Source organism: Cherax quadricarinatus, chromosome 37 (genome assembly GCF_038502225.1).
Source record: "Cherax quadricarinatus isolate ZL_2023a chromosome 37, ASM3850222v1, whole genome shotgun sequence".
Classification (NCBI taxonomy): Eukaryota; Metazoa; Arthropoda; class Malacostraca; order Decapoda; family Parastacidae; genus Cherax; species Cherax quadricarinatus.
The window spans coordinates 11,083,527-11,093,786 of NC_091328.1; the positions used below are offsets into that span (position 1 = coordinate 11,083,527).

At 39.7% G+C, this 10,260-nt stretch overlaps 1 protein-coding gene across 1 annotated transcript in view; it reads left to right on the plus strand.

Annotated features, from left to right (window-relative positions):
• The first annotated feature begins 2,191 nt into the window (after positions 1-2,191).
• The window catches only part of LOC128705760 (glucagon receptor-like), a 244,521-nt gene continuing 236,452 nt past the window's right edge, over positions 2,192-10,260 (plus strand). Inside the window, exon 1 of the mRNA XM_070091716.1 lies at positions 2,192-2,411. The gene's annotated coding sequence lies outside the window, so the exon portion shown is untranslated. The remainder of the gene's footprint in view (positions 2,412-10,260) is intronic.

Below are 10,260 nucleotides of genomic sequence, written 5' to 3' on the forward strand. Positions count from 1 at the left end.
AAGGGGTTTAGCTATGTTGTAAAAGCCATTGTTCTGGTTGAAATTCTTAGATATACAGATAAGTGACTTGTACTACCCATGGATTCCCCGCTTAGTGCCGTACTGGCAAGCCTATACATGGTACATCTAGAAGCCGAGCTATTGTCCTCTGTTATTCCATCTTCGGTTTTCTGGCTCCGTTATGTTGACGACATTCTCATTATAACTCCCAGACGCTTCAACGTTCCTGCTATCCAACACAACCTTAAGCAGGCTGAGCTCTCAATCCAGTTTACGCTAGAAGAAGTCGACAACACTCTACCTTTACTTGATGTTCTTCTCTGGAAAGCTAACCAAGAACTTCGTTTTAAAGTCGTCTATCGAAAATCTACCAATCAACATGATCTTCACTTCTACTCTCACCACGACACCAAAACTAAACGTGGTGCAATTATAGGCATTTTCTTTAGTGTCCTGCAAATTTGTAGCAATGAGTTCGTTGAGGAAAAACGCTCTTTCATCGAACAAATATTTTCTAAACTTCATTATCCTCGTTACTTTATTAAAGACTACAGACATCATGCATATAACATCTACTCACCCAGAGAACATATTGCCGAGAGGAGACACATAATCCTCCCCACCAACTCCGTTGCCAAACACGTGTCCAATATCTTTTTCAATACTTCATTCCAAGTACCTACCTCCACATCCACCACCATCAAAGAGACACCACAAGGTTCAATCCTCATCCACGTATAATTGGTTGTAACGATTGCAACCAATTATGCGTGGGTGAGACATCCAGAGATCTCCAAACACGTATTTCAGAATACCAATACGCAGGCAGAACGGATGATTTAAGGAATGCCTTCGTTCAACACCGAAGCTTCCACAACCATATAATCAACTACGTTACTACAGAGACGCGAGACTCATCGCCAGGGAAGAACACACTCAGTGCCGCAGGATCGTGGAATCATCATTTATCTTTATATCTAATAATTTCATCCAAAACAAAACCCTTTGTAACATAGATGAACACCTTGCCAGGAAACCTCTTTATCGTTATCCTACATAATAACATACACACTCGCCCGTCCCCTGCAGGCCCTTCTCAGATGAACCTGACTCTCCACACTATATATACTCATGTATTCTTTACCCAGGTAGATCTGTTTGTGACTTGATAAATCCCACTGTGTGGGTGAAACGTAATCAATAAAGGATCGCATTATATTATATTCGTGTTTAATTTTTCCATCGTGTCGGTGTTTTTTACCTTTCATCTCCAACACCATGAAATCTTGGTACACAGAATCTCTCCTACAACTCCAGTGCTAAATCTCTGGCCCACCTTATGGGACTGGAATGAACAAAAAGGCACAATACCGTGACTGAAACAATATACAAATAACCCGCACATAGGACAGAGAAGCTTACGATGACGTTTCGGCTCGATCTGGACCATTTACAAGTCACACTAACGCAGGAAGGTGAGGGAGCCAGTAACTGTAAGATCATCAATGAAATCAACGCTTCCAGTTAGAGTGGGAGGAAGAGGACTTTGAAAAGGGCACAGATATCATATACCCGCATTCCTATCTTCGTGTATGGCATCCAGGTAACTAGTGAGAGAGATAGTGCCAGAGGGCTTGGAAGGGTCTGTAGGAATTCACGAGCTAAAGTTTATCGAAGTAGCAGGGCAGTGGAATATCCTTGAAGAATCTCAATTAGACCAGCACTTCTCGTTGGTTATAGTCTATACTTCTACTTTTTGCTATATCTATTAACATAACTCAAACATCATTAGGTTAAATGTTGTCCTCACACTTATATATGTTCTCTACCTGCCCTAAATACCATTACAGAGAATTCCAGCTTCCACTTCAGATAAATTTTTTTGCCCTTCCAAACTTGTGTCGTCAGGCACCATTCAAAATACTGTTTAACAGCGCGTAGGAGAATGGCACTTTAGTAATTAATTTGATATGTGATATGCTTGGAAAATATGCATAAGCTCTGACGGATTAGATGATGGAGCGCAATCAGCGGACGGAGAATGAAGCCTCCTCCACTTCTTTGGCTGAATGACGCACATGGGTTTAACGCTTTAGGAAATGCATCAAGAGTCAAGATTAAGCACATGCGCAGGTCACCCACAAGTGAGTGTGTGTGGATGTTGGGACGAGCATATCAGTGTGCTGCGGCAGGTGGTGGAGGGAAGGTTGACGATCTTCACTCTCTCTCACCAGACCTCACTCGCCACCGAGCCTTTCCATTACAATTCAATGCTTCTAGTGGGATGTTAACGAGGAACCCCTAAACGACGTTTTCATAGCAAAATATTAACCTTTTAGTGAATTTTAAGAACTTCAGTTCACAAGCTGCTTACAAAATTCCACTTCCACGCAAACTGTTTTAAATAACAGGTAAGACAATCATAAAAACAAAATCTTTTAAATATAATCTGAAATTATATAACTTCAGTTTATGTTTCTTCGTATTTTTATGTGTAAAACTTAAAAGATTTTATCAGCCTGACGTGTTCGTTGACACGCGAAAAAATCGCGAAAGATTTGTTTTTTTTGGCAAATTCTGAGGTCAAATAATCCCTTTATTTTTAGCAAAGAAAATGAAGAAATTTGTGATGTAAATAAGTTAAGGTCTTATACACCTCGATTATGACTGTGTCTGTTCAGTCAGTTGTGTTTGTTCAGTCACTTGTGTTTGTTCAGTCAATTGTGTTTATTCAGTCAATTGTGTTTATTCAGTCAATTGTGTTTATTTAGTCAATTGTGTTTGTTCAGTCAATTGTGTTTGTTCAGTCAATTGTGTTTGTTCAGTCAATTGTGTTTATTCAGTCAATTGTGTTTATTCAGTCAATTGTGTTTGTTCAGTCACTTGTTTTTATTCAGTCAATTGTGTTTATTCAGTCAATTGTGTTTATTCAGTCAATTGTGTTTATTCAGTCAATTGTGTTTGTTCAGTCAATTGTGTTTGTTCAGTCAATTGTGTTTGTTCAGTCAATTGTGTTTATTCAGTCAATTGTGTTTATTCAGTCAATTGTGTTTGTTCAGTCAGTTGTGCTCGTTCAGTCAGCTGTGTTTGTTCAGTCAATTCTGTTTGTTCAGTCAGTTGTGCTCGTTCAGTCAGCTGTGTTTGTTCAGTCAATTGTGTTTTGTTCAGTCAATTGTATTTGATCAGTCAGCTGTGTTTGTTCAATCAATTGTGTTTGTTCAGTCAGCTGTGTTTGTTCAGTCAATTGTGCTTGTTCAGTCAGTTGTGTTTGTTCAGTCCGTTATGTTTATTCAGTCAATTGTATCTGATCAGTCAGCCTTGTTTGTTCAGTCAGTTGTGTTTGTTCAGTAAATTGTGTTTGTTTCGTAAATTGTGTTTGTTCAGTCAGCTGTACTTGTTCAGTCAATTGTGTTTGTTCAGTCAGTTGTGTTTGTTCAGTCAATTGTGTTTGTTCAGTCAATTGTGTTTGTTCAGTCAATTGTGTTTATTCAGTCAGTTGTGTTTGTTCAGTCAATTGTGTTTGTTCAGTCAGTTGTGTTTGTTCAGTCAATTGTGTTTATTCAGTCAATTGTGTTTATTCAGTCAATTGTGTTTATTCAGTCAATTGTGTTTGTTCAGTCAATTGTGTTTGTTCAGTCAATTGTGTTTGTTCAGTCAATTGTGTTTATTCAGTCAATTGTGTTTATTCAGTCAATTGTGTTTGTTCAGTCAGTTGTGCTCGTTCAGTCAGCTGTGTTTGTTCAGTCAATTGTGTTTGTTCAGTCAGTTGTGCTCGTTCAGTCAGCTGTGTTTGTTCAGTCAATTGTGTTTGTTCAGTCAATTGTATTTGATCAGTCAGCTGTGTTTGTTCAATCAATTGTGTTTGTTCAGTCAGCTGTGTTTGTTCAGTCAATTGTGCTTGTTCAGTCAGTTGTGTTTGTTCAGTCCGTTATGTTTATTCAGTCAATTGTATCTGATCAGTCAGCCTTGTTTGTTCAGTCAGTTGTGTTTGTTCAGTAAATTGTGTTTGTTTCGTAAATTGTGTTTGTTCAGTCAGCTGTACTTGTTCAGTCAATTGTGTTTCTTCAGTCAATTGTGTTTGTTCAGTCACTCGTGTTGTTCAGACAGTCGTATTTGTTCAGTCATTTGTGCTTGTTCAGTTAATTGTGTTGTTCAGTTAATTGTGTTCAGCCAATTGTGTTTGTTCAGCCACATGTGATTGTTAGTCAAGTTGTTTGTTTAGCCAGTTGTGTTTGTTCAGTCAGTTATGATTACTCAGTCAATTGTATATGTTCAACCAATCAGCGTGACACGTTCCATACGTGTCTTAGCCAATTAAAAAATCGTAATTATCTAATCGCCATTTGTAGCTAATTGCTTACTTAGTTTAGCAAATCAGAGTGCACGTTACTCATATGCATTAGCCAATCAACATGCAAGTTCACAGAAGAAGAGACTTTATATTACACTACATTTAGCACCAGAGGCTACGTTTCGTGGGCAAAACATCGCAGTAAAACACTCTCATATAACTGTATGTCTCTTGCCTACCACAGCTCATTCCATCACCTGTCCAATAAGTTGATTAAGATACAGTAAAGTCCGCTGCAGAGCAAAACGTTTCGCTAAGCTTCGTGTGTTTCGCACGCCTGGACTTTCACTACTCTCGTAGGAACAGATTTACAAAGTCGGGCAAAAATATTCTCCCTGAATCAGGTGATTCTCCAGGATAATGATGATAACACAGTGAAGACATGATTCTCCAGGATAATGATGATAACAAAGTGAAGACATGATTCTCCAGGATAATGATGATAACAAAGTGAAGACATGATTCTCCAGGATAATGATGATAACAAAGTGAAGACATGATTCTCCAGGATAATGATGATAACAAAGTGAAGACATGATTCTCCAGGATAATGATGATAACACAGTGAAGACATGATTCTCCAGGATAATGATGATAACACAGTGAAGACATGATTCTCCAGGATAATGATGATAACACAGTGAAGACATGATTCTCCAGGATAATGATGATAACAAAGTGAAGACATGATTCTCCAGGATAATGATCATAACACAGTGAAGACGTGATTCTCCAGGATAATGATCATAACACAGTGAAGACATGATTCTCCAGGATAATGATCATAACACAGTGAAGACATGATTCTCCAGGATAATGATCATAACACAGTGAAGACATGATTCTCCAGGATAATGATGATAACAAAGTGAAGACATGATTCTCCAGGATAATGATGATAACACAGTGAAGACATGATTCTCCAGGATAATGATCATAACACAGGATAATGATGATAACACAGTGAAGACATGATTCTCCAGGATAATGATGATAACAGAGTGAAGACATGATTCTCCAGGATAATGATCATAACACAGTGAAGACATGATTCTCCAGGATAATGATGATAACACAGTGAAGACATGATTCTCCAGGATAATGATGATAACACAGTGAAGACATGATTCTCCAGGATAATGATCATAACACAGTGAAGACATGATTCTCCAGGATAATGATGATAACACAGTGAAGACATGATTCTCCAGGATAATGATCATAACACAGTGAAGACATGATTCTCCAGGATAATGATGATAACAGTGAAGACATGATTCTCCAGGATAATGATCATAACACAGTGAAGACATGATTCTCCAGGATAATGATCATAACACAGTGAAGACATGATTCTCCAGGATAATGATCATAACGTTAGAAAGACATGACTCTTAAAGACAACGATAATAACAAGAAAAATATGATTCTCATGGATAGTGATGATAACATAAAAAAGACATGACTCTTAAAGGCAATGATAATAACATAAAAACATGATTTTCCAAGATAATGATGATAACACAAGGCAGACACGGTAACTGTCGACAGACATGAGTCTCCCGGATAATAGCACCAAGAAAGTCATTATTCTCAAGAAGAATACGTAATGTGAAGCATAATAAACAAAGAAAAATGTATAAAAACCACAAGATATAGTTGCCAGTGGTTTTTTAAACAAACCCGAAGCGAAATTTCTACTCGTGTACTAGTTAATTAAGCACCGAATTATCTTCTTATAACATATGTGTGTAGAATTAGGATATGTCTTAAGGCGATGTTTCGCCCTATTTAAGATCCATTAATCCATTGGTTTGATATCGATTTTCATCATTAGGTTACCTGGTGTCGTTTCCAGGGGGTCACCGCCCCCCTACCTTCATTCCCTTACGTAGGGAAATGCTGGAAAACCATCCGGTCCGCGCTTGAAGTTGCAAATAGGTCAGTCACTCAGATTTTGGCAGAGCTAGCCAACACGCAAGCTTCAAAGGGCCGATGGGGAGGCACGGGGCAGCCTTGATGCTGGTGACGAGCCTTTCGCCCAAAGAAACGGAGCTGCACTCCACTTTCTATAGTGAAGGCTGACTGCCTCCTCCTGTGACCTGGACGCTGGATGACCCCAACTGGTTTTTAACGCTTCCTCTGTAACAACAACAAGCAACAACAACAACAACAGCAGCAGCAGCAGCAGCAACATTAATAGCAACAACAATGATATTTAACCACAAAGGAGGAGCAACATGAGAATATGTAAATAATCTTAACTAAAAGTGGCCATGTTTGTCATTAGTGTAGCTGGTGGGGAGCGGATGTGATTTAAATTTATATAAGCCAACAGTGGCACTCCCATGAAGTGTGATTTATTCATGGCACTTTCCGGCAGTAAGTGCCTATCATTATCATGGTTCAAAGGATCACGAAATAATTGCTTAGTTTTATAAATAAAAATAATAAATATAAAATTTCATTTTTTTTGGTAGCTTGCAAAATCCTAGTGTTTCACATTGCTCCCTTCAGGGTAGGGGCTCTTGATCCAAGAGACTGGAGATATCCTCAATCTTTTTAAGGTTGTTGATTGTTACTACGCAGGCATTGTACCTGTGAATACGCAAATAATAACAGCAGAGGAGAAAAATGTCTTCAAGACTTTTTTATTGGTAATACTGTAGCCTCACGAACAATAACACTCAATACCGTGGCTGCAACAATGGTGCGCCTGAGACAATAAAGCAAGTGGAACAATAAAGTGAGTGGAACACTGACGTGGTTTTCAATAAAGACAAGTTGATGAATAAGACGCATGTTCAACATCTGGGTAGCTTTACTGGAGAGACGTTTCGCCTGGATTGCAGGCTTTGGGCAAAACGTCTCTAATAAAAACACCCAGGAATTCCACTTGTGTCTTATCAGCTTGTCGGTATGGCATCCCTTTGATGTGATGACACAACAACAGCATGGAATCTTCATATAGAGGATATCATCTATACCTCTATTGCAAACCTCTGGCCCACCTTACGGGCATAACCTAATTTTCACTAGTGGATCCCGTCCACCTGTGACAGCGTCATTAACTGCTGCATCCCTCAGCATTTACAACCTCATTGCTCATGCTATGATCCCCACCTAATGAGTCTCACCTTCCACTAGTGAGGTCCCGCCCACATGTGACAATGAATGCAACTGCTACACCTCTCCTCTGGCTCCAGCACATATGTCTTCGTCCTCAAGAGCTTGTGTGTTCCTTGTATTTTGAGAGAAATATGTATTATTATACCCTTTATCTGTACAGTTTCAGAATTCATAGTTTCGGCTATACATTGAGTTTGTTCTGTTTTCTGTTTTATCTTGTAGTACCAAATTTTACATTTTCGACTTGGGGACCCGTCATTCTGGGCACAGCCAGTAGTCAATGTTACATTAATTTCAAAGTACAAGATCATGTTGCCATCACTACATATTAAGTTTAGTCTCATCAAAAAAATGACCAAAGCAATGGACAAGGATCATTCAACATTCAGATACCTGTTACAAGAGTTTATCCTCCAAAAAGTGATACCAAAGATTACCGTATTTTCCGGCTATATAAGGCGCACTTTTTTCCTCACAAAAAATTCTGGAAAATCACCTTTCGAACTATATGCTCAAGGTCAAGGTTAAGGGTAGGCTTTGGTTTACGCTTTAGCGTAAAGTAAGAGGGTAATTAGCCCTTGAATATGATTACTAATGTACCGTTATGATACTTACGTAGTGCGCCTTATATGCCAAAAAATGTTGTATTGGTAGGCCCAGAAATTCGCCAGCTCACGGCTGGCCACGATTTTCAAATGGTAATGAATGCTGCGGAATTAGCTTGGCACTCGATCCACATCTGCAAGACACAAAGATGTCAACTACCAGTCAAATGTAGATGACACCCTGTAAAGATGTCAGCGTGTGGGCTCCTACATGTCACTCACACTTTATTTCTTCCACTCACGGTTGTCTTCTCTTTCCTGACACCGAGAGTTAGGAGCGTGGAGAATGATTACCATTAAGATGTTGCTGCAGTGAAAACATGTTGCAAGGGTAAATGGAGTCCTGCAACGCTTGCTGATTTGTTGCTGGTTGCAATAAGACTTAGTTACCCGAGGCCTACGCACAGCAGAGCTAGAATTAACATGTTTAAAATGTTTGAGCTGTTGATTGATACTATGGGACTCTCTCTCTCTCTCTCTCTCTCTCTCTCTCTCTCTCTCTCTCTCTCTCTCTCTCTCTCTCTCTCTCTCTCCCTCTCTCTCTCTCTGTCTCCCACTGTCTCTTTCTCTCTCTCTCTCTCTCTCTCTCTCTCTCTCTCCTCTCTCTCTCTATCTCTCTCTCTCTCTCTCTCTCTCTCTCTCTCTCTCTCTCTCTCTCTCTCTCTCTCTCTCTCTCATTCCCAAACAAATGGTGATGATTATGACAAATATTGACTATTTTATATTTATGTCTCCCATATATACACATAAACGAATACAAACATATCCAGAAACAACGACACACACATTTACATATACACATACCAACACATATTCATATACACACACATATACATACACACACACAATCACATACAAACGCACACATACCCTTCATATACACACCCACTCCTCATACACACACACAGGCACCCCTCATACATACAGACACATACACACACACACACACACACACACACACACACACACACACACACACACACACACACACACACACACATGAACATCAAATGTATCACTCTATTACGCTCAAGTTAAAGAAATTGTTCAGGAAAGAATATGAATTGCAGATTGTGCTTATCTAGACTCAGAGAGTCTTTAACACTTTCCCATGAAGGATTAATTTTGAAACTGCATAATAAAAGACGAATAAAGAAAAAAAAATATTAGAATGGATGAGAGATATTTTATCTGAGAGAAAAATGAGACAATTTTAAGAGAAAAAAATGCTCTCGTGGGAACATGTCACAGGTGGGGTGCCATAAGGATCTGTATTTGCTTCAATAATGTACATAATTTCTATAAATGACTTACGAGTAGGCATAGAAAAATATGTGCCAACATTGGAATATACTCTGTTGTGCCCATACCTAAAAAAGTAAATAAGTTAGAAAAATCCTCCCAGTTGGATGAATCTTATTGTGGCTAGCTGGTCCAGCGGCTAACGCGACGGTCTGGAGTTTTGAGACTCTCTGATCGCGGGTTCTATCCCCGTCCGTGGTATGGTTTGTTTGCAATCGTGTCATTACGATTTCGTGAGTCAATACAATAGTTAAAAGAGCTAAAGAGACATAAGAATATGAATTATGATAAAAGGTTGTTAAAATATACTTGGCCAAGCTGGTTGGTGGGAGGTGAAATAAAGATATGATAACCACATACAAAGTCATAAAAGTGAATGAAAGAATAGATGAAGAATAGTTTTTATTATCTAAAACAGTAACTGTTACTGTAAGGAGCCACTATTATATACTCCTTCCTGTGATTGCTGGCACCTCCCTGTGATTCCTGGCACCTCCCTGTGATTCCTGGCACCTCCCTGTGATTCCTGGCACCTCCCTGTGATTCCTGGCACCTCCCTGTGATTCCTGGCACCTCCCTGTGATTCCTGGCACCTCCCTGTGATTCCTGGCACCTCCCTGTGATTCCTGGCACCTCCCTGTGATTCCTGGCACCTCCCTGTGATTCCTGGCACCTCCCTGTGATTCCCAGCACCTCCCTGTGATTCCCAGCACCTCCCTGTGATTCCCAGCACCTCCCTGTGATTCCCAGCACCTCTCTGTGATTCCTGGCACCTCCCTGTGATTCCTGGCACCTCCCTGTGATTCCCAGCACCTCCCTGTGATTCCTGGCACCTCCCTGTGATTCCCAGCACCTCCCTGTGATTCCCAGCAC